This window comes from Thermobia domestica, chromosome 4 (assembly GCF_964235325.1).
Source record: "Thermobia domestica chromosome 4, izTheDome1.hap1.1, whole genome shotgun sequence".
NCBI classification, from domain to species: domain Eukaryota; kingdom Metazoa; phylum Arthropoda; class Insecta; order Zygentoma; family Lepismatidae; genus Thermobia; species Thermobia domestica.
The window spans coordinates 106,465,181-106,492,405 of record NC_137457.1 but is presented as its reverse complement, the minus strand read 5'-3'; positions in this window follow the sequence as shown (position 1 = coordinate 106,492,405).

Here is a 27,225-nt window from a genome sequence, read left to right as displayed (position 1 = left end):
TTTAATTACATAATTGACCATAAAACATTTTTATTTTTTATTAGGAAATAGGGAAAAAGAAATAAAACATTTGCTTTCAAAGAGAAAAAGAATACAATGTATAGTACATTTTAAAAAGAGAGTACGTTAGATTTTTCTTCGTTGTTCAGTTGATGATAACTTCACAGTTGCCATATACTGTTCAATAGTGCTGACCATACACACGTACATAGCTGTGTTGCTTTGCACATACAAAGTTCACTATTGAATTAATGATAACTTCACAGATGATACTACTGTTGTTGGTGATGGTGATGAAAAGTAGATAGAAGTCATACTGTTCAATGATGAAGTCCATAAAAACGATGACGATCTTTTATTCTCTGAAATGAAAAAATGGAAAAATAACTTAAAATTTATTTTATCTATAATCAGGAACAAATAAAATAACAAATGATAATATATACAAACACATTACAAAGAAGAAGAAGAAATGACTATCTGCAATAATAATAGCTAGAATTTTATCTATAATGAAAAAAGTAATCAAACCAAACGAAGAAGAAGAATGAAGTCATGATGATATGTATGCAGGAGAAATGGTTACCTGTAAAAGTAAATACAGCAAGCGGAGATATTTTTTTCTGGAGTTGAGGAGAAAGTGTAATGACATTCATTTAAGGACTTTCCTTTAGCTTTGAAGCAAAGGAAAAGATATGAATAATGTCCACATAGAGACGATTTCACACTTTGAATTTGTTTATTATTAAATGTATAAGAAATGGCATTTCTAGGTAGAAATTGAATAGTATGCAATGCATATGCAGGAAATCCAAATCTGTCGTAGTGTGGGCACGTCCATCAGTATGAATATTTCGGAAATTCAGTATGTGCCAAGTTTGTTCGAGGGATCTGTATTTATGATGATAGCTGCAGGTAGTGGAACATGTGTTGGTAATTGCACAACGCCAACGAAATGATTGTGAAATAAAGAATTTGTTTGCAAAGCATTCAATAAATCTAGTGTAGAGGAAATCATGTATAAAAATGCAGACATGTATTATCTGTCAGGAAAGTAAATGTACAAATATTTTTCGAGTCTGGCATTCCTGCGATCCATCTGTGGAGAGTATGAGAATTAAATCAATCAAATGTTTACTGAGGGGCAAAAAGAAAAGTTTAATCTGAATAAGACATTGCAGAGGAGCACAAGCTCTAAATACTAATAGTGCATAGTGTAAATAAAGGACGACACCGAAAGAGAAAGCCAGAAACAGCTGTTAAACTTAGAAAAAAAGAGTAAAAATTGTCGAAGTGGGAACATAAAATACAAATACAACAAATACGCCGACAACTAAACGTTCACCACGCCATGATCTTGGTGTAGTAGTTAAGGTGCTGGCTTACAAACGTAAAGGACGCGAGTTCGAATCCCCATCAAGGACGTTTTTAAAAAATTTTGTTAATACATACAGCTCATGAGAGATGGTAAAAGAGGTCTATTTAGTCTTTCGTAGTAATTTATTATTGGTAATGTTTAGTACTGATAATACTTTTTGTCTTCAAGTATTGCTTTTATTCTCTTCTTAATTTTGAAAGAGAAGAATATCCGAACAAATGCCACCAAAGTTCCTCATATTTTGAATGTAAACGCCATTTTCAATTAGTAAAGAATAAAAATTGAAAGTTCCGATGTAGCTGCAAGAAATAAAAAGAAAAACATGGAAGTGGAGTGTTCGAATCAATACTCATGGTTATTAAAAATACAATTTCTACATGCTTTACACCTCCCGACCACGTTTCTACGTTAGCAATTTACAGGTTTGTGTTTAGGTTAGGCTGGTCAATACGTTTTGCAAAGGGGCCCGGTTTAGCTCTGACGCACCACAGGTGCGAGCAGGGAGCCAAACACTTATTCTCTCTTCCTCTGTGTGTCTATTTATCTATCTATCTGTATACATACATATATATATATATATGTGTGTGTATATATATATATATAACGCCATTTGTGAATGCCATAACCACCCTAATTTTCAGCGGATTGAGACGAAACTTGGCACAAACATTAATTGTTGAAATATCTTGATGAGTTCGTTAACCAGAATAATCAGATGAAAATGTTCAAAATGGCGGCCCTTCAGACTCTTAAAAACTTGCAAGGGAACCAAATTTCGCCCATAAATAGGTATTCAGAAAGTTTGAATAACTTTTCCTCTTTTACTGAGATATTTGTGTGCAGGGACTTATTGAAAATTTGGACCCGATTAATCGCATAAAGAAAGTACATCCCCTTTCGCTACGGTCAGGCTTTTTTTTGCAGGAGGGGGTTATTTTCGTGTCGGAACAAGATGACTGTTAGTGATGATATGAAATTACACATTGAGAGTGAAGTAACTTGTGAAACGTGTTATTTGAAAGAATAATATAATAAACGTGCATTCTCCTAACTTAGAGAACTGTAAATCATATATTTTGAGTTCGGGAGCGTGAATGGCGAGGAGTGTTATTTCATTTTCTTTTTAGTTACAAATTGCATTGCAAATAAATGTAGGCAACATTAGTGGTAAGTAAAATATTATTATTATCATTATTATTATTAATATTAATAATAATAAAAATAATAATAATGATAATAATAATAATAATAATAGTAGGTGTTGCTTGTGGCAAGGCAATATCTTTTTTTAATTCTTCTTCAAACGTAACAATTGTAACGCCGTATATCTCTTACAAACAAAAATTAACAATTTATATCGAGAGAACGGGAAATTGTATAGTGATGGGAGCAACGTTGGACAGTATGCACTGATAGTAATCAGAAAAATAAGCGATTTCAATGCAAAATGAACGAAGAGTCATTGTCATGGGTAGTCATGGAGCCACGGCAGAGCCCTCTTTAGGCAAAACGTCGATAACATATCGAGAGAACAGGAAGTGATAGTGAGATGGGAACGTTATACACTGTGGACCTATAAGGCGAATCGAGAAAATAGTGGGGGGAGGGCGCCATCCAGCCCTACTTATTTCCACATAATAATATAAAATTATATTGTCGAAATACACACACGAGCTAGCTAGTAATATTTGATATTATTATTATTATTATTATTATTATTATTATTATTATTATTATTATTATTATTATTATTATCGACAGCGTCTTCTCATTACGTGTGCATGTTTGACATGAAGCCAAAGAGAAGATCCATCATTCGTAGAAAGAATAAGAATAGTCAGTTACTTTAACTGTGAACGACAATGAAAAATACGAAAAGAGTGATTAGCTGTACTGAAAAGAAACAATACTTCCTCTCAAATGGATAAAAAAAACAAGCCGAGATAGATTCGAACTCGCATGGACGGCGTGAAAAGTCAGTGCTTTGTCCACTTTTTTTTTTAACTGACTCACCGAACGTGTTTCAGTACCTTACTTATTGCTAATTTTACTTGCTTCACTCGTTTAACTTGCTTTTTCTAATAACTTATAACGACAGAAACACCAGAGACACCGACACCTATAGATGATCTCCCGCCGGGAATCGAACCCGGGACACCAAAGACCAAAGTCGAACGTGCTAGCCACTAGACCAGAGGGGAGGGCACTGCTCACTCTCTGTGTCGTTAAAGATTAGGACCACTGTATTGCCAGCTAACACTTCTATGGGTTGTATACTATGATCACATGTTTCTTCTTTGCTGGAAGATTTAAACCTACATTCTATGTAATACATGAGGTATTTAGACCTACATGCTCTTCATATAATGTAATAAAAGGGTCATGCTGGGAATAAGAAAAAGAACATTCCTTGGACAAAACGGAAACATTGGCATCAGAAATATTTATCTACGAGGCATGCACAGTAGTATATTTCAGAATAGTTACTGTTTAGTTCAGTAAACGAAGAAAGGGGTGTAAAAAAGCAAATATGTCGCGTCAGAAGTCGGCCAGAGTTGACAGAGGCGGAAGCATATGTGTAGTACTACAACAACTTGGTTAAATTGATAATTGGTTCTTTATTCTGTAGTAGATCGTATCACAACTTTACGGCAGAGCAGAGAAAGACTTACTAACGCTGTCATATAGTAAGCTTTAGTAACACGATCATATAGACACACATGGATGTAACTGTGAGTACTGCAACTTGGATTTAACGAAAGCAGTTTAGATATTCAGTGGTTTGCAGGGTTGTATAAGACACAAAAAGGTAAGACACAATACAATTCTTCATACCTCAGCTTCCAGTAACTAGATACATGCAATTTCTGGTTAGATACTGAAACTGCTGTCGGATTTTAATACACGACGTACTGCAGGATACAAAATGCTTTTCATTACTTGTTTGTAGACAGCTACTAGCTTAGTGTTCTGAAAGGTTGTGTATAAACTAGGGATAGCCAATTCCGGAATTATTACTTTCCGGACTCACGAAGGTAGAACCGGACAAATTCCGGAATTCGGAAAATTCCCATTTTGGAATAATTCTGGAATTCGGAAAAATCCGGAATTTAAAAATTTTTGATTTCGTTAACATTTCGGAATTCGGTACAATCCGGATTTTTTCGAAATTCTTAGTTTTTTCAAGTCCGGAATTTTCTAAATTACGGATTCTTCCCGAGTTCCGGAATTTTTCTGAATTATGGAGTTTAACTGAATTCCATAATTTTCCGAAATCCGCTTCCAAAAAATGAATTTATTTTGGTTAATATGAATCGTGGCGGAAATAAGTCTTTGACCAGGTAATGGCGACTGCTTTGAAATTAATGGGGTGTATGAGAATTCAATCTGTCATATTTGTGGTTTCGTGTGGAGAGAAAACAAACTTGTGAACCAACGGTTTAAGAAAAACCAAGTTATAAATGTAAACTTTGCCGACATTATAAAAGAAATACGAAAGACATTTTAATCGAAGAAATATAACATACAAGTTTGCAAGCAGAGACAAAGAAACCTAACGTAACCAGACTAAAGACGAATCGTTTACCGCGTAGCGATCAAGGTCAAGCTGTTTTCGAGGGCAAGTTTCGAGTTGAGTCGAGTTTGATAATGGCTCGCTCGCTCGTTCAGTTCGTTTTAACTCGTTTTGAAATAATGGCCTGATTAGACTGGAAAGCGAAAGCCATGAGAAATGTAAGCAGTAATGTGGAATACTTTTAGTGTTGCTCACTACAGGGGTACGTCTCGTCTCGTAATTTTAGTGCATCTCGTGTGGCAATTTTAGTGTATCTCGTCTCGTCTAGATAACGAGAAGACAAGATTTTTTTTTACGAGACAGTCTCAAATGTCGTAATCACCAATATAAGTATATACTGTAGTTCTTAAAATCAAGGCTGAGACCTGCGCTATCGAATTTTTGAGCCCAAGCTGAAGGCCAACTCAGGTAGTGATATCAGCCGGTTCGGCTCGTATCAACTGAGCGAACAGCTCGAGTCGGGTCGGTTGGGATGAGCCAATGACCCGAGCCGGCTCAGTTAGAACGAGCCATCGACTCAGCTCAATTGAGCCGATGGCTCGAGCTTACTCGGTTGGGATGGGTCCCCTACTCGGCTCATGTGAACCGGTTTAAGACAGTTAAGTTGAAACTAGTCCATCGGCAGGTTTCGATTCAGCTGAACTAAGCCGATGGCTCAAATCGGCTCGGTTGGGTGACCTGTTGGCTCGGATCACTTCTCTGTTCGGTTCGATAGTGAATGAGCTGTAAGCTGAGCCGCTCGAGCCGTTGAGAAGCCTAAAGCCGGTCCCAGCTGTTTTGAACATGTTTGGCTGAAGCCTATAACTTTTAACAATTTTTGGCTCAAGCCCGAATACTTGCACCATCGGAACTCAAACCCAGAACGTGACCGATGTCCTTGCCTCCTGAAGACTTCTCGATGACCGAGATCGACATCAATTGGCTTTTACTATTCAGATACAAACCGTATATCTTTTAAAGATTATACACGGTGTTGATATAATAATAATAATAATAATAATAATAATATTAATAATAATAATAAAAGTTTTAAACTTGCCGTTGAAATTTAGCAAAACTTACTTAAAAGTTGAGATTTCGGGGAAAGGGTTCCGTACCTTCAAGACACACCTCTGCAACTACAAACATTTTAAACTACTACGTTCCGTTGAAGTTTCATGTAGAAAGTATTCTACTGTATGTTTTAAGGAAAATAACTGTAATAAATATAACTGAATTTCAAGCAACAGTAAGGGATATAATAAACTATTTTTTAGGATATGCAGAGGTAAATATAAAGCTTTGCTACAAAATACCTACACAGAGCATAATTCAATGAGCTCTGAAATATAATGTAACGAAATAGACTATGAGATTCAGTCTACAGAGTAATTGTTACTTAAAGAATGGACATACGCTATTTCTAGAATCGAGACAAGACGGGAAATGTTTACGATACTTTTCTTCTAGTCTCGATTCTCATCTCCAAAGAGAGACGAAAATTTTGAGTTAGCCTTGACCTGTCTCGAATGTAGAATGTTAATTCTCATGTTATTTTATTTGTTTTAGAAACGAGATGAGAAACTCCCCTTCTCGTGAGCAACATTAAAAAAAACTGAAATATTCTTTCCAAATGTCACGTTTCTGGTTGTAATGGTATGACCTGAGCGAGAGATAATTAGCTCCTAGCTTTTAATCATCTATGAGATAATAATTATTATTATTAGTTTATTATTATTACTATTATTATTCCTGAAGATTTGATAGTTCAAGTATTGAAACATCCTAGTATTCAAATATCTGAATATAATAAAACGTATGTTATCGCCGATCAATCGCCATCAAAAATAAAAAAATGTGCTATCGCACAAGCACCTTGACCACTGAACCGCGATCGCTACGCGGTAAAAGATTTGTTTTTAGTCTGGTTACGTTAGGTTTCTTTGTCTCCGCTTGCAAAGACTTATTTCCGCCACGATTCATATTAACCAAAATAAATTGATTTTTTGGAAGCGGAACTTTTACTTTCCGGATTTCGGAAAATTATGGATTTCTGTTAAACTCCCAAATTCAGAAAAATTCCGGAACTCGGGAAGAATCCGTAATTTGGAAAATTCCGGAATTGAGAAAACATTCCGGATTTCGAAAAAATCCGGATTGTTCCGAATTCCGAAATGTTAACGAAATCAGAAATTTCTAAATTCCGGTTTTTTCCGAATTCCGGAATTATTCCAAAATGGGAATTTTCCGAATTCCGGAATTTGTCCGGTTTTACTTTCGGGAGTCCGGAAAGTAATAATTCCGGAATTGGCTATCCCTAGTTTATGCACAACTTTTAAGAACACTAAGCTAGTAGCTGTCTAAAGCAAACAAGTAATGCAAAGCATTTTGTATCCTGCAATACGTCGTGTATTAAAATCCGACAGCAGTTTCAGTATCTAACCAGAAATTGCATGTATCTAGTTACTGGAAGCTGAGGTATGAAGAATTGTATTGTGTCTTATCCTTTTGTGTCTTATACAACCCTGTAAACCACTGAATATCTAAACGGCTTTCTTTAAATTCAAGTTGTAGTACTCACAGTTACATCCATTTGTGTCTATATGATCGTGTTACTAAAGCTTACTATATGACAGCGTTAGTAAGTCTTTCTCTGCTCTCCCGTAAAGTTGTGATACGATCTACTACAGAATAAAGAACCAATTATCAATTTAACCAAGTTGTTGTAGTACTACACATCTGCTTCCGCCTCTGTCAACTCTGGCCGACTTCTGACGCGACATATTTGCTTTTTTACACCCCTTTCTTCGTTTACTGAACTAAACAGTAACTATTCTGAAATATACTACTGTGCATGCCTCGTAGATAAATATTTCTGATGCCAATGTTTCCGTTTTGTCCAAGGAATGTTCTTTTTCTTATTCCCAGCATGACCCTTTTATTACATTATATGAAGAGCATGTAGGTCTAAATACCTCATGTATTACATAGAATGTAGGTTTAAATCTTCCAGCAAAGAAGAAACATGTGATCATAGTATACAACCCATAGAAGTGTTAGCTGGCAATACAGTGGTCCTAATCTTTAACGACACAGAGAGTGAGCAGTGCCCTCCCCTCTGGTCTAGTGGCTAGCACGTGCGACTTTGGTCTTTGGTGTCCCGGGTTACATTCCCGGCGGGAGATCATCTACGTATGATTTTTAACTGTTCTTTATGTTTCTGTGTTCGTGTCTCTGTCGTTATAAGTTATTAAGAAAAGCAAGTTAAACTAGTGAAGCAAGTAAAATTAGCAATAAGTAAGATACTGAAACATGTTCGGTGAGTCAGTTAAAAAAAAAGTGGACAAAGCACTGACTTTTCACGCCGTCCATGCGAGCTCGAGTCTATCTCGGCTTGGTTTTTTATCCATTTGAGAGAAACTATTGTTTCTTTTCGGTACAGCTAATCACTCTTTTCGTATTATTCGTTGTCGTTCACAGTTAAAGTAACTGACTATTCTTATTCTTTCTACGAATGATGGATCTTCTCTTTGGCTTCATGTCAAACATGCACACGTAATGAGAAGACGCTGTCTATGATAATAATAATAACATTAATGATAATAATAATAATAATAATAATATCAAATATTACTAGCTAACTCGTGTGTGTATTTCGACAATATAATTTTATATTATTATGTGGAAATAAGTAAGGCTGGTTGGCGCCCCCCCAATATTTTTTTCGATACACCTTATGGGTCCACAGTGTCCAACGTTGTTCCCACCTCACTATCACTTCCTGTTCTCTCGATATGTTATCGACGTTTTGCCTAAAGAGGGCTCTGCCGTGGCTCCATGACTACCCACGACAATGACTCTTCGTTCATTTTGCATTGAAATCGCTTATTTTTCTGATTACTATCAGTGCATACTGTCCAACGGTGCTCCCATCACTATACAATTTCCCGTTCTCTCGATATAAATTGCTAATTTTTGTTTGTAAGGGATATACGGCGTTACAATTATTACGTTTGAAGAAGAATTAAGGAAGATATTGCCTTGCCACAAGCAACACCTATTATTATTGTTATTATTATTATTAATAATAATAATATTAATAATAATAATGATAATAATAATATTTTACTTACCACTAATGTTGCCTACATTTATTTGCAATGCAATTTGTAACGAAAAAGCAAATGAAATAACACTCCTCGCCATTCACGTTCTCGAACACGAAATATACGATTTACAGTTCTCTGTGTTAGTTGAAAGCATGTTTATTATATTATTCTTTCAAATAACACGTTTCACAAGTTACTTCACTTTCAATGTGTAAATTCATATCATCACTAACAATCATCTTGTTTCGATACGAAAATAACCAATCCTGCAAAAAAAAAACAGCCTGACCGTAGCGAAAGGGCGTGAACCTTCTTTATGCGATTAATCGCGTCCAAAATTGCAATGAGTCCCTGCACACAAATATCTCAGTAAAAGAGGAAAAGTTATTCAAACTTTCTGAATACCTATTAATGGGCGAAATTTGGTTCCCTTGCAAGTTTTTAAGAGTCTGAAGGGCCGCCATTTTGAACATTTTCATCTGATTATTCTGATTAACGAACTCATCAAGATATTTCAACAATTAATGTTTGTGCCAAGTTTCGTCTCAATCCGCTGAAAATTAGGGTGTTTATGGCATTCACAAATGGCGTTATATATATATATATATATATATATATATATATATATATATATATATATATACAGATAGATAGATAAATAGACACACAGAGGAAGAGAGAATAAGTGTTTGGCTCCCTGCTCGCAGCTGTGGTGCGTCAGAGCTAAACCGGGCCCCTTTCCAAAACGTATTGACGAGCCTAACCTAAACATAAACCTCTAAATTGCTAACGTAGAAACGTGGTCGGGAGGTGTAAAGCATGTAGAAATTGTATTTTTAATAATCATGAGTATGGATTCGAACACTCCACTTCCATGTTTTTTTCTTTTTACTTTTTGCAGCTACATAGGAACGTTCAATTTTTATTCTTTACTAATTGAAAATGGCGTTTACATTCAAAATATGAGGAACTTTGGTGGCATTTGTTCGGATATTCTTCTCTTTCAAAATTAAGAAGAGAATAAAAGCAATACGCAAAGACAAAAAGTATTATCAGTACTAAATATTACCAATAATAAATTACTACGAAAGACTAAATAGACCTCTTTTACCATCTCTCATGAGCTGTATGTGTTATTAACAATTTTTTTAAAACGTCCTTGATGGGGATTCGAACTCGCGTCCTTTACGTTTGTAAGCCAGCACCTTAACCACTACACCAAGATCGTGGCGTGGTGAACGTTTAGTTGTCGGCGTATTTGTTATATTTGTATTTTATGTTCCCAATTCGACAATTTTTACTCTTTTTTCTAAGTTTAACAGCTGTTTCTGGCTTTCTCTTTCGGTGTCGTCCTTTATTTACACTATGCACTATTCGTATTTACAGCTTGTGCTCCTCTGCAATGTCTTATTCAGATTAAACTTTTCTTTTTGCCCCTCAGTAAACATTTGATTGATTTAATTCTCATACTCTCCACGGATGGAGCGCAGGAATGCCAGAGTCGGAAAATAGGTGTACATTTACTTTCCTGACAGATAATACATATATGGTATGGTATTTAAATAACGTACCTTTAAAAATCCATGATGATGTTCCTCTAATGATCCACTTTTAAGAGTGATTGGAACTGGACATACGTGATGCATGAGACAGGTGCTGGTAGAGAATTCTTAAAATAAACTTTGAGACGAACACATACATGTTTGATTAGATTCCAATGCTGCAAAGCGCTGGCTTCACCATCTTGAGTAATGTCGAAAACAAAGATAGTGTATCCTCGAGGAAAGGCAAGGCGAGGAATATTGTGGCCATGATTGGAAAAGTGAATACCTGATCGCAGAATAAGGTATTATATGAGGAAACATAGAGGTTGTTTTCAAAATTTGGTTGTAATGGTTTTGAAGGTACAGGTTTCCCATCAATGTATAGAGAGAAGAAATTGATGTCAAAATTTTGAATTGAAATGGATTTGAAGTTATTGTTGCTGTATAGGCATCATTTTGTGTAAACGCTATAATCACTCGAGTTGGTAATACTCCCATAAATAAATTATAAATTGTTTTTGATTGAAGATTCTTTGGAATGACGAATGACTTCATTTGCACTCTTGTGAGAGTATATTTGGCTGTTGCTGATAACAGAAGCTTGTTATGTGCTAGTTTCATTGTAAAACTAACATTAATCTTTTTAATATGTAAAGCAGCGTCTAAAATATTCTCTTTAGCCTCAACGGACGAATCACTAGCGATGAGACAAAAGTTTGGTTTTGCAGTAGTTAACTTGAGATGTAATTCTACACCTTGGATTAAAAATTTATCTTGATTAAAAATTTCACAATGAAGATGTCCAAGAATGTCGAATTTTTCACTTTTTTGTTAATTCATAACGTTGTTGAAATCCTCTATTGCCACTAGATCTTGCATCCATATGTCCAGCAGAAACCAGAATGTTCATTGAAGTTGAGTATTTTTAGCAGAATCATCATAATTTAACAGTTTTTCAATGTATGATCGATATTGATGATTATGAGATGGAAATGAAATCAGTTTGTTATTTAAATACACTTCCACTTCACTAAACATAGAATTTAAAAAGTCATTAATAGGTGCAAAAGCTTTATCACTTTCAACAAATGCTGATCCATCAGGCATTTGAGCTTCGATGTAAAGAGGAGTATGTGCTAGATCTATGTATTCATCACTTGTTATTGGGATGACAAATTCTATATTAGCATTATCAGCTAGTGAACTGATTGGTTTGTATGTAACAACATGATTATCCAATATACTGGTTTGCGTTGGTTTTGTAGAAAAACAATATCTAGATCACTTTTTACACACTCGCAGGATTGATGATATAAGAAAGCCATGATGGTGATGATTTAATCAAAGATATCGAGTGATAACTTCCTCTTCTTAAAAGAGTGATTTTTCTTTGTTTTCTGTGTACGTTTCTTCTTTCCCTTCTTCTTGCGCTTGATGATGTGTAATGATGTAGGGTTAAAGTTGGAATGATGTGTAATTCTTCTTTTTCTGCGTTGATATCCTAGCATAGATTTCAGTTTATTTTTGGTTTTGTCTTGCAATACGGATCTCGCTTCACCCATTCGTTGATGAAAGGATTCGTTAATAGGTTGTTTATCAACGATGACATCAGTAATAACGTTTACTCTAGATTTTAATAACTCCTTTCCTACAATTTTTAGCTCCTTGTTTTACTAATGGCATGACAGAACGAAATAATCCTCCAGGGAAACTTCCAATACCATGTCCAATTCGGGGATCCAACACAAAATTTTCCAGTTCCAGGAAGAGCTTGTTTTTGATAATATTGTAAATATGGATTATTCATATTTGTTGATGTTGACGCACTGGTCGAAAATGTAGTTTAACACATATAGTTCCGAAAGTGAATGCCAGTGGGGAGCCTGTACTATCTCATATATATATATTGATGTGTTCAAAATGCATCTTTTCTATAGGCACATAATGTGGAGGTTAAAAATTTCTATAGGACTACTTCCAAATGTATGATTCACAGGACTCATATTTATGATACGTAATAATGGTGCTACTGTATCTCCAAAAAATACAGATTGAATTATATCACAATACAAATGCATTGTAGATGGAAGTGCTAAACGTAAACTTGGAATGATTTGTTTTTGTTGTATATACTTTAAATCAACGTTTGGATCAAACATCAACATGGCACTAACACTTGGTGATAATGCAACGTCTACATGTATGTCTTTATGAAGTCGTCATATAAAACAAGTATTACTCTCACGAGTATAGGAAATATGTAAATTTGTGAATGTTGTACGTATTAATTACGTTTATCAATTCTGATATGTCAGTGTAATTACGTACAGGAATGGTTATAAATATCCATTTATCACTTTGTGCAGGTTTGTAAAAATTTTTATTATTTTCTTCATTAATATTTAATATTGAATGGGGATAATGAATTTCAACAATAACCACTTCCCACTTTTCACGGAACTCCATTCTTTGATGAAGTTTCGTAGTTTATGATGTTAAGGTGTTGTCAGGAAAATATTCCAAAAAAAAAACTATTACTGGGAAGCGTAACGTAAAAATCTCCATCTTGTTCCATTGTACTTCTCGATCTTCTTTACGGCTGATGCAGGTATCCAGTAATCGAAAAAAGAATTATATCCTTTCCAATGAACAAGATATTATTTTCTGCTGCCTTTTCTTCTTTACGTATGATTTTATCTATGTAAAATGTCCTTGATAACGTCAGAGGTCTCTGTGAAATACTCCATCCAGTGTTCCCTGTTTAAATCGTCAATTTCATAAACAGGTGGATCTCTTGGAATTATCTTCTTCACTCTAAATATTCCCCAAGTCCAATTTTGCATATATCCTTTATCAAATGTACGTTTAGTTCTACTAAATCGTACTCTATCACCAACCTTAAGATCCTTTGAGAAATTTGGATTCTTCTTCTTCTTCTTTATTTTATTATCATACTGATTATGCCATACTTGTAATAGGTTATTTTGAGAACTATTTGCAGGTGACATCTTTATGCGTGCATGATGACGTGCATTGTATGACTTCACAAGAGGAGGTAATACATTTAAATAATTATACGTTTGATACTTTGTAAAATTCTTCCACATTTTTTCTCTTAGAGTTCTGTTAAAACGTTCTACAACACTAACTTTTATATCAAGATTTTTAGTTGTAATATATTTTATTTTGTTGCCCTCTAAGTACTTCTGTATTGTTTTATTAGTAAACTCACTCCCTTTATCTGTTCGGAATGTAATTGGTTTTCTGTCTTTGAACACAAGTTTCAATGCTTTTAAGACATCATTTGTACTTTCAGATTTTAATAGCACAGCCAGGCACACCGACTGAACACATCTATCACTGTAAGAATATAACGATATCCATCATTACATTTATGAAGAGATTGAAGATCATTAATATCACTTTCCTACTGATCATCAATGTTATTCACTACGTAGAACTCTTTTAAAACGACGACGTACAGGTTTGTGTAACGTATATGTTGTTTGTTGCAGTAACCATCTTCTATAACAATGTATAGGAATTTTCTTCTTTGTACCTATCCACAATTTTTAACAGTTGAAAACGAGGCAGGATATGAAGGGTTGTTGTAAATCTTGCTTAACTGTTTTTTACGGTTTCCACCTTGACCATACTGGACGTTTACAGGCACGTTTCCATTTCCTTAGAGGAGATACTACTTTTTCCTTTTCTTCTTCTTCGTCTTCTGCTTCTTCTTCTTCGTCTTCTGGAAACGATTTCAGAGGTATTTTTTCGCTTCACGATGATGCTGTTGGTGATGCTTTAGTTTGTCGTAAAATATACGACAAACGTTTTGGATTTCCAATAAGTTCTTGAGGTGTGTTATTAGAAGATAAATAATTACAAAATGTTTTCCATCCCGGTAAATTTGTGTCTCTCCGGGGTCGCGACACATCAGAAATTAAATCTACAATGTGATATCCTTCTAGTTTATCACCTCTTTTGTATATAGTTCCTTTATTATCCCACGTGATATTATCATCATGTTTCATTCTATGTAGTAGTAATTGAGTTCTTTTACGAAACATTTTGGATATAGATAATAATATTTCTTCTTCTACTTCAGGCTTCTCTGATTTAGTTGACGTAATCGAAAGTGTCACAAGGTTCTTCCTGTTTTCGTATTAAATGTAAATATTTTTGAAGAATATTATTATATTGATTCCACTTTTCTTCGTCACTAAGCGATGATAACTGTAAAATCTAATGCATTTCTTGATCCAAATTAGATTCACGTTTCTCCAGGGCAGATGATGATGATGATGATGGTGTTTGTATACGATTAAGAACTTCAGGTGGTACTAAAATCATTATCCTTGCGTGTTCCATTGCACTAACTGATTAGTAAACTTGATAATGCACCATTTAAAATAAGAGCTAATAATGCCGGTAGGAATCCACCCTGCTGTTGCACTAATATATGCTTTTTCTTCTTTTGGATGAAGTTTCCTTTCTTCACAAGATATCGAAGCGTCCTCTTGTATCGCTTTAACCTTGCTTTCTTTGTCTTTGTAAGAGGTACATTCCCTTTTAATACATTATAACAACATTCGCAAATACTTCGAATCACTGAAGAGTCTGCATTGGCCAGTATAGCTTTACGTAATTTAGGATTTGCTTTGCTCAGCGTACGAAGAAGATCTCCGTGTTTTACTCTTCGAGACATATTGTCAGAATGAACAAACACAGTTTAAAACTAACATTATAAACACATGTTCTTCTATTTCGTTGGAACATAAACATAACGACAAATATCATCAGGAAAGGTATTTGAAAACGACGTTTATCTGGCGTATCCTGTTTTAAATCAATAAACAAATATCCATATGGTAACTTTGTTGTTTCGATGAAACTTCCTTGAAGAAATTTTGGATTCTCCTGAGTTAGTTCATATCTCAAATGTTTAATTTGTGATTTATCCCTTGGGTTTTTAAATAATACGAAATACGAACAATTCAAGCTCATATCTCTGCTACCTTTTTCCTGATGAATTACATTTTGTGTAATAAATAGTACACTAAGATTTCTATGATGAGAACCCTTTGTAAAGAAATCAACTACACATTTGGTTCACTTCACACATTTGATCATCAATAATAATAAGATGCGGTCCAGTTTCAGGTAAAAGGTCTTTTGTTCGGGGTAATCCTCCAATAAATTGTACTTTTGTCGTAAATTCTCTGTATGGATTTTGCCATTCTGCATAGTACCAATAAATATAACAAAACGATGTATTAACCATACGTGATAAATTGGACAGGAATCGTATTACAAACGAAGTTGTTCCACACCCACTTGGTCCGGCAACAATACATGAAAAGGGATGTTTCCACGTCGTGTCCATGTTAAAGCGTATGATCATTTTTTCTTCATACGTATAATTATAAAGGGCTTTATTACATTTCTCTTCTTCTTTTGTTGGAAGTAGTGTAGCCATATGGAAGACTATCATATGAATTAGATATTCTATGTCGTTTTATATAATTTACCTTATAAATTTTAGTTTCGGGCATGCTGACAATAGTATGGTCTTTCCTGCGGCAAATTCTTTTCTCATTGGTAATTTTGACTTCCGTCTTCTTCTTCTTCTTCTTCTTCCGCCACCTCTTCATTATCTACTATCATTTTCTTCATTGCATCAAAATTTAGGTGTTTTGAAGATTTATAGTTTAATGAGAAGCCCCGTATCCTGCATACTTGAAACTCCTTCTTCGTACTGGGATCAAAAATACGTAACTCATAGTTCATGGGTCCAGCCGAGACGTATTCTGAAATATAGGCCTCTTTACCATACTCGAGTACTTTATTTGTTAAATCGCCTAAAATGTCACCAGTTGGAATTGTACTTTCAACGGTTTTTGCGTATAAATGACTGAATCACTATCAAAATTCAATACACTGTCTTGCAGTTGTTCTAAATATTTGTCCAATTCTAATCTTGCTTGTGCTGTTGTGTACGCGGCTATGAGGACGTTTACTGTTGGTAGTGAAACAGGAACTTCGTCTGTGTATTGCCAATATACATATGTCATATCATCATTTAATGGAAATATTTGATGAACGTCTATATCATGATATGTTAATTTCTCATATAATTCCTTTGGATAATTAATGATGTTTACATGACCCAAGTTCTCACATTGTCCAAATTTTCCCCAAAGTGAATTTAGAATTCCTTTATCTAAACTCCTAAGTGCTGGATTATGTTGAATTTTATTTTCATCTAGACGTATTCCTTCCTCTTCATAAAATTGCTGAATGTACTTCTGCTTTAACTCATCTGTTTCACACCATGATGGCCATCCACTAGCTTCCGTTTTTGCTTTTAGGAAGGTGTTTATGTACTGTGCAAATAAGAAGCCACTTTTTGTTTCTTCATCATATTGAACAACATCGTATCCCCAATTTTCATGAATAGCTATTATTTTTTATTATTTTTCTAATGCTTTTCTTACTACATCTGCTACCCATGTACCATTTAGAACTCGGTCTTCATCGCTGTGATTGCAAGATGACTGATTTAATTTATCACAACGTGTACGGCAAAGTGGCAACATCAATCTATCATTTGATTTGTAAGGGAGTACTGCGCGTAGGAGATTCTTTGGAGGTAGAATGCTTAGTTAAACTAATACTTCTACTTTTTCAATGCTGGGAATATGTGAATCTCCAGGCAGATAGAAAGTAGGATGCCGAATTGGAAATTTCTTAGTCTTACAAATATGTGGGAACAACGAAATAACATCTTTGAATTGAATTGTTTTCCTTTCAGACTCTTGTGGTTTATAATACAAACATATGGCATTCACACGTTCTCCATAAAAAGCGTCACGAGGATTTAACCCTTATCCGGGCAAGACATTTTTGTAACGTAAACGTTCAAACGGGGCCTGTGAGGGTTAATGGTGTTTTCTTTGTATATGGATGATTACTAACATACTTCTTCATCTCTTCATTTCCTGCCAATTGTTTTTTTAAAATTCACAGCCCCATATTTCATTCACTTCACAGCCAAACTCTTTTAATTTTTGAATGTCCTTCTTTGTATCGAAATTCCATGGTATCTGTAGCATTGTAATAGATGGGTTCATCTCTGTCGTTAGGGAAACAGAAAATACAACCACGGACCCAATCGCCTTCATATTCCCACACTTGTATTCTTCCTGTATCGGAATCTGTCCACACATCATCTACTTTCATTGATGCAATTCGTTTTTCCTTACTACGTGCAGCATTGCTAATTTGTATGTTTCTTGTTTTTTCTTCCCAAGCTATCCATTGTACTGCTTCAACTGATTGGACATCTCTCCATCAATACCCGTTCTTTGGTATGATACCAATCGTATTTTCCTTTAAGAAATTTCTACAATACACCAAATTACATGCACCGGCGATTGTAATGCATTCAAGTAAGGGATTTATATTTGTTCCAGATTCAAATATATTCATAAGGAAATACATGTTGGCGTAATACTTCAACATCCTGTACACAATATTTGATGAGTTCTTCTTTCATTTTAAAGGTATCGTTTCGATGTTCTGTATACCATTACAGAAACTTGCGTCTTTCGTGTTCTTTCATGGTATCTGCTCCATAATATTTAATGTCTGGAAGTGTACCTTAATATGTTTGGTTCTCACGTCGATTGAAAAAGTGTGGGAAATATCCTTTGCACGATTGAAGACCAAATGCACCACTTAATTTACTTAAGGGCATAGGAAAAAAGCTTAGTGAATCAATGAATGTTACTTTCCCTAATTTAAGAGATAGAACTTTCGTCCCATTCATGATTACTTCTGGAGTCCAATTCATCTTCTCAACCATCGTCTTAATGATGAAATGAGCATCATAGCACTAAGAATTATGGGCCACACATGCTACTGGTTTAATGTTTGGATATCGTTGTTGAAGGTGTTTTAGAAAGTCTTCTATTACATTTTCTCCATCAAATATATTTTCTCGTTTTCCACAGACGATACAATTATTTTTGATGTTGTTATTTTCATAACAACGGTAACATGTATGTTGACTAACCAAGACATTAGGTATATGCTCATATATGATTGCGTCCTCATCTTTTATTTTCGTGTCTTGTCTACAATCAATATCATAAAATACAATCATAGCTTTCTTCTCCATGATATTTTTTTCATTGGCTTTGTTTATTTTCTTCATTCATTCACTTTCATGTAACATTCATGATTGGGTGGTATTGTATCATAGGAAATGTTGCAATAAGTTTCTCCACATACGTGAGAACCTTTTTCGTTCACTACATAAATTTTTGAAACACTGGGCACAACATTTCACAGTTGAACATAAAGGCTTTTCATTTTGATACGGCGCTGACTTGTGATAGTCATAGCATGACTGACCATAAAATTCACGATTACAATCATTGCAACTAATATGGGTTTCTTTAAAGTCACATGGTGGCTTCTGATGACAACGATAACATACAGCAGCACAATGTTTTATATGTTTATGCTTTTTTTCATATTTCTTATGACAACTTTCACAATAAAACTTACAGCTAAAACATGATGCCAAGCTTTCAATGACGTTGTAGTGATTATCTATGAACAGTAAATTTAAAGCAGTTCTCTCGTTATCACTTTCTGGAGCTTCAAACATAACATCACTTCCTGAAAAGCCCCTATACACTGTGATTTTATAATCCTTTAAATATTACTGAAATTTACGAATTTTAGGAATTCCACCACCATGACTGAGATCTACATCAGCAGATTCACACAGGTCTTCTGTTTCTTTTTCAATTATATATTTATATTGATTTACATATCTTCTGTATTCGGCTTGATTTTTTCCCTTGTATATTTTTAATCCAATGGCAACGGCGATTGCATGTGCTAAACACATTGTACCTTTGTTCATAATTGTAACAATAACACGTTGTGCCTTTACATATTCCTGTGTATTCATAATATGTTGTTTCAATCAACCTTGTCCTCTCGGCATGCGTACATGATGAAAATTTTCGATGCAATCTTCATTAACAAGAAAAGCCACATTACTTTGCAGTACTTTCTCATAACGAGAGATAAATAGAATATACCATGTGTTGTAAGCCATTAATGATGGCGTAACCGAAAAAGAAGAAAACCAATTAAATTCCATATACTCAAGCACGCAGTTATACAAAATTATTTAATTAAATAAACTAAATGTTATTTATAAAGAAAGTTCTGCGTTCTTTTCGAGCCTTAATTGATTGAAATCTTAAATGTTGCTCGCCAAGTTTTTTTTTTTAATAAAAAGGATGGTTACAGCAAACATGTTTCGCTTTATGTTCTTTTGGGTAGAGAAACATCCCTCTCCTCCGATAATATGCAGTTCGTTAACATTTCTTTGTATGAATGTGAGGGACAAAAAGTCAATTTTACGTAACTGTGAATATTTATCTGCTGTTCTACTGTAAAGAAGAATGAAATCTAAGACTTTTCCCTGCGAAAATGAAAAAAAAAAAGAAATGTAACATTCCAACAAACTAGGTTCAAGAAGATAGATGCTTATTGATAGTGCATGACTTTGAGGTTACATTTTATATTCTCCAGCTGGAAATCGAACACGGGCCGGTGTGCACAAAAGACACTGAGCTAGGCATTAGACGAGAAATAACACCTTTTCTTATTCGCCACATAATTTACTGAATATTAATATCTGGAACGATTTTTAGTTTTCAATCAATTGGTATTACTTTTAATTCAAAATTGTTGAATTTCGTGCTGAAAATATCTTGATTATAGGAATTATCCTTTCATGAGTAGTAGGAGTATATTTCAAAGTACACTGAGAAAAAAATGTAGGCGGTGTACTTAAAAAAGGTAGCTTACGTGCGTAATTCATGTAGTTTTTGGACTTAACGACAACGTACGTAAGATCTGCAGCAAAAATATAGTTGAAAACGTATGTGTTATACCTGCTGTCCATGTAAGTTGTTAAACTTGTGTGTGTGTAAATTTGTATTCGTGTTTTTTGTGACTATTGCTTTTCCCTTCACCCAGATTGTCAAAGCGTTACTGATATTCCAACTTCATTTAAGCCCCGTACTAAGTACGTCCTTAGCTTTCCTGGTTCGAAGATGATGAGAAAATACACTAATCGTCTCAATAGTAGCGGGACATTGTATCTCAGAGAAAGAGCATATACTGAGGATCGAGTACCAAGTAATTTATAATGACTGCATTCTGACTCAAGTACAGAAGGATTGCTTTGCTAAATTAATGAAATCATTTTCATTTTTAATTTTATTAACAAAAACTAAAATTAGAAGATAATAAAAAAATAACAAAGAAGATATACATTGCTAAATTAAAAGCGACAAAGTTAAGAAGTTACAACATCACTCTTGACATCAACAGGTATAACCCCACCTCAGTTTCGATGTTGCTAGAAGAACGCGAAATTAACCCATACTTAGTAAAAGGTAGTAACTTAGAGTAGTTGTATCAGTAACTTGCATTCAGAAAGTGAGAAAGACTATTCCTATTAAAGTGTTTAAGTTTATATCAAGATCATGGCTTGATCAATCCCTTTTGTGAGCACACTCCTAAATGCTTCGCCCAACTTCGGCGAATGAACCAAAGAAAAATTGATTGGTTGATTGATTTTTTTTAGTTTAGCGTCCCTTTCAGCAGCGAGGCTATATGAGACGTGGACCTACTGATTAACGTGGAATCCGAACCACATGAGCTCCCGCCGGGAATCGAACCCGGATCTCCCACGCCAAAGGCGCGTACGCTAACCGCTTAGCCACGGAGGAGCTCCAAAGAAAAATTATCTTACGTACCTGAACTGTCGGAACGCAGCAGGTACGGGTTTCCATCTAACACTACAATGAATAGAGCATCAACGAGGTCTAACGACCTCAGTCACCTGAAGTCATCTGCAGTAATTGTATATACAAAAGAACCATCTAGTTTAATGATGTCACGACCGTATGTAGCGTATGGGTTAATAATGAGGACACACACTGAGTCCACACTGAGGACGGGGCAATATTTTTAGGAAGAATGTAATGTACGTTCTGTACGTATGTTTCTTGCATTTAACCGCGAGATAGCATCTATATTGCACTTATGCCCCGTAAGTACGAGTAGATATAGTATTCGTATTCAACGCATGTATTATACAGATTGTATTTATGTCGCACACGGCTTGTCCAAATACAGCATATAGAATATCGGTATGCACCACACACAAATGTAGCTTACAGACTGTCTTCAGACAGCATATAGATTACACTATGTAGCATACAGTTTGGTCATACGTAATTTATTGATTGGATGTAGGTAGCTTATATGTTGTTCATATGAAGTATACGGATTTTACGTATGTCTTATAAATATTGAAGTGTTATAATATATTGATTGGACATATGCACTATCTAGATTCTACATATAGTGTACCATTATTTAAGTGGTGTAACATAATGCAAAATGCATAATTTATTCTTACTGTAATGTTATCACATGTACTATTGCTTTACTCTGTATGAAAACAAAAAAAAATAGCTTAAAATATAGTTGCTCTTCTTTATGCCAATAATAATATTAACAATACTATACATTTAAAACCTAGCTTGGTGCAGTCAAACTGGCCAAAGAATTGTATCTACTTCCAGGGTGTCCCATAAGTTTGGAATTCCTGCTAATTCGTTTTAAAGCTACTGCGACCCAAGTGTTGAAAGTGGCACAAGCTTAAATTTTGGAATTATTAGCAAAAGGAGGAGAACCATGTTAAACAATTTTTGTGTTGATACAGAGTAAATTTGTATGTAACAATATTGCTGTAAGAATTTATCATATATTTTTCAGAAAATTGCAACACCTTAATAATAATGCAAAATGCATAAGCCTGTACCCAAACTGAAACAAACTTGACAGTTGTTTTTCCAGCAATATATTTATTTTTATTATCCATTGCTCTTACTATATAAAGATGGCTTTACATCGTTCTTTTCTTAATAGAGTACTCTTCCAAATTTGCAGAAGCTTTTACCACAACAAGTAGGAATAGGATTTTACAGAAACTAATTATTAACTGATAACTTATTTTTAAATGTGTCAACCTAAAATGTGTACGCTCACATAAGGATTCACATACAGTGCTCACCATTCAAATCCAACACCAAGAAGGAGGCACGCTAGATGAACCAAAGTTCCAGGCCGATACTTAACAATAAGAGTAGGATATGCCTAAACTTACAGCTGTATTCGCTCTGTGACAGCGTGCTCACTAGTGATGGGCAGTGGGAAAATTCCCGGTGGGAAGTAATTTAAAAATGGGAATATTCCCGGGATTTTCCCTGGCCTATAAATTTCCGGGAAGGGATTTATTTCCGTTTAATTACTTTATCTTAGAAATTATAAGACCCATATGACTAATTACTTTATTTTAACATAAAATGATTTACGTCTAGGTTTTAAAGAATTTGGAGGTTAAAAATTTAAAATTATTTGATGGTACTTTATATAACTCTTAATATATTTTTTTAAGTTCCATTTCCATTTATACTAAAAAGTAAGGTAATTGTTTAGAATAGGGGGGGCAAAACTAGCAAAAAGTAGGATGATTTACAGAAGAAATGAGTTGATAGTGATCTTCAAGTAGTCAAGAAAGTATCAAACACTTTTTTTTAGGGCAGTAGGGGATTTATACAAAAACCCGCCTTCATTCGCTAACTCTTGCTCTACAACGCTGTCTGAATTTAATGTTGGTAACGTACTTTAACGTATGAAACCATAAAACAACCGCATCGGAATAGAATATCGCAAAAAGTAGAGGGTTACAGGGTTACAGCTGATCGATGATTTGAAAGTTAGGAGAAAATATTGGGAGTTAAAAGAGAAACCTTAAGATCGACAAAAGTGGAAGAAGCATTTCCAGGACAAAACTTTAATTTGAAAAAAAATTCCTATTAGTCCCAGGATCTGCCAAAAGGCAGAATACTCAATAATAATAATAATAATAATAATAATAAGAAGAAGAAGAAGAAGAAGAAGAAGATATGAAATATGCAGAATCTCGTTCGTCACATAGTGAGGATTAATCACTAAACCTATCTCACCAGAACTACTAACTAGCAGAAACATACTTCCCATCTACACTAACTAAAGATAAAGTAAAGAAAAAATATCAACCAGAAAATACAATCAAAAACTAGCACATTCTACACATTCACTCCGGTTAACAACTATAGCAATTTGTCCATAATTTGCATCTTTCGTAAATTACATAACAACTCCAATGAAATTAAAACCGCGTTAAACCAACTTTCTGATTTCATAAAACGATACTAAATACAAGAGGAAAGCCTGGATATTTGCATATTATATAATTAACATATTCAATAATAGAAAAAATTACATCATAACTTACAAATTCGTGCTTGATTACATACAGAATTGAATAGTTTCTAGTCGAACAGTAAGTCGATGGCTTATCCATATCCAGTTTTATCAGACTAATCCATTCCGTCTAACAGACATGACTTTTAAACAGGATTTTTCCAGTAATCAATTGACGATACAAGTAATAGACAATTGGACTAAAAGCCCAATTTACAATTTAGGAAGCATTACATTACACATATTTAGACGGACAATTTGCAGGCCTGCAATGAGAAAACTATTTTAACATATAAAACTTCATAATTTGTTTTAAAATTATGTTCGCCTATTGCCTTATAGCACCAAAGTCAGGAAATTAATAATTTGTAATGTGCCATTACGATTTAGGTAACGCAATTTTTTTGGAGGGACACAATACTTTACGAACGTACCGTGTAATTTTTAGTATATAATTTTCAGCCTATATAAAAAAAAATCAGTCATTCTTTACTCAAACCAAAATTAATTTTGGAGCCTCGGAATTATCTAGAAATAATTATATTCTGGGTAACAATTTCTTTATTTACATATTATTTCATTATAAACTCGGTATATGGGAATTTTAAATGGTTGGCCATTGAAATTATACATCTTAATGCGATAAAAAATATAGGTCGGGAATTCGAGCGAAATATTTAAAATTATCCCCCAATCTGTTATTCACTAATTTAGGAGCCCGTTCGTTTCTCTGAGATACGAATAACCTCCTAAATTCCGGTTTCATCCAGTTTTTCTATTCGTCCCAAATTTTTTGCTGAGATTTGAGAATCTCGACCTCGACCACAATATTCCGATGCGAATGACATCTTTTACCAGCAACTGCCATCTGAGAAACCTCTCCTGTCGTAATGAGGAAGTAATAAAAGAACTGAAATTTCGTAAAATAGTGAGGTAAAATTAGATTCAGTTAATAAACAAACACTTCATAAGTATTTTTGTACTGTAAAACTCTGCAGTAAAAACAGTTAGAAAATCGGTGAAATATGGAATATTATTTCAAGGACGCCATGTATAATCAACAAGTTGCTCTTGACAGGAGTGAAATAATAGTTTATTGGTTTGTTTTTAGTGAATAAGAGATTTGAAAGATTTAGGATATCCTTTCCACCTAAATTTTCCGTTAGGTTTCGATGGGAATGTCGTTATATAGCTTTGTGCTTGTACGTAGTAAATGTGATTTTTTATTATTAATAAGGCGGTATTTGTAGGTTTCCTTATAGTTAAGATGAATTTCATTATTTCAGACTAATTTTCAACAGAGAATCTCATTAACCCCTGAATTGATCACCTCTTCCAAAGATAATGCACTAAGTCAATAATTCATAAGTTATTTTCCCATCAGGAAAGGAACATATCTTCCTTTTCATTAATAGTAATTAGAAACATTATTTAGTTAATAGAAGGGCCATTGGGCTCTGATTATTCCGTTTCCTTTTCCCACTTCATAGAGCCTGTTTAAAATGGTGAAATTTAGTGATTGATTTACGTATAGTTGAGTTGTATGATAATATGATTTAACTTGTGTAGTGATATGTTTTAATATTTGGTTTCTAGGTTTATGTAGAATACAACATGTGTGTATGTAATTGACTACGTAGAATAATAGAAGTAATGTGTGAGTGAAAGCATGGTTTATTTATTTTGCGGACAGAGTATTGTCGTAAAAATATTCATTTCTTTTGGTCAGTTAAACTTGGTGAATTAATTCGCAATGTAAATTCATACTAATTCCGTACTGTTATTCCATAATATACTACTTATAGCTAAACGATAACAGAGTACGAAACGTGTTTAGTAGTGCAAAGTTTTATTAGTAAGTTTCATACTATGAACGCCTTCTCTCGCTCTGTTAAAAACTATTCGCTTCTAGTGTTTCGTTCCTCGTCAACTTTACGATATTGTCTACCCAAAAACTGCCCTTCTTTTGTAGTTATTGGTGCTTAAATATTACGTCTGGTCCATATGAACAGAAATGTATACAATTTGCATTATAATTCCATAAAATAATATGAAGCCGGGAAGTGTAAATATTCTTTAAGAATATACTGAAAGAATTTAATATCAGTTCACACAAATTCACACGTATTTATGAGTGTACTGTCGTGACTTCCTGATTTTAATATATATATATATATATATATATATATATATATATATATATATATATATATATATGTTGAGAATGATTTGAACAGTCTAGGGCAGAAAGATGGAATAGGGTGTCTATAAAGAAGTGTATGTTATAAATGAGAAGAAATATAAATGAATAAAAATAGTTATAGTATATTGTGAAGTGTGTGTATTGTGTGTGTGAATAAATGATAGAACATCCGTGCGTGTATGTGCCCAATTTCATTTTGCCAGAAGGTTTAGACTGTATATATATATATATATATATATATATATATATATATATATATATATATATATATATATAATAAATGCTTAGTACATTAATCATTACCTCAGAATATTGTATGAGGATAGTATGTCGTGTGAAATGGTGGATTGTATTTTCAGTTCGTGGTTCAAAATTTAATAGTAATCGGACATACTAATTTATAATTCAGCCCCACGAAGCCAAGTTCGCAGAGATGACGAAATGGATAGGTTCGAATAATATAGAGAATTTATTACAGTAGAATCCCGTTATAACGTACCAGCCCGTCCCAAAACCCCAATATCCCTTTTCACTAAATAACTAATTCACAACAGGGGCTTTCCTTTCACTGAAAAATTTTGTCATTCAGACACATACTCCCGAATATCTTATCACTCTTAACGGATTTAACCTGGATTGCGTTTTCACCAACTAATTTTTGGATTTCGAATGAATCCATCCACATTTCTGATAAACGTTTTGTAATGTTATCAGCCAAAGATTACTTGGTTTTGGCTTTAGCTAAAAGCTTATCACCCACTTGATAATTGGTAGGCATTCTTTGATTAATAAAAATTTTATTTTCCTATGCCACGTTTTCTCCATATTATGGAGAGCATTTACTCACAAATTAGGGTCTATCTTTTGAATATCTAGCTTCTGCACATTCCATTTTACGTCTTATTAGTCTCCGTAGTTATAGCTACAAACTAAATCAAAGAGCATGCAATTGGTATCCTGATGCACAGCGCCCTTAATCGAGTATTGTACTTGGTATAGATCAGTGTCCCATTGGTTCTGTTTCT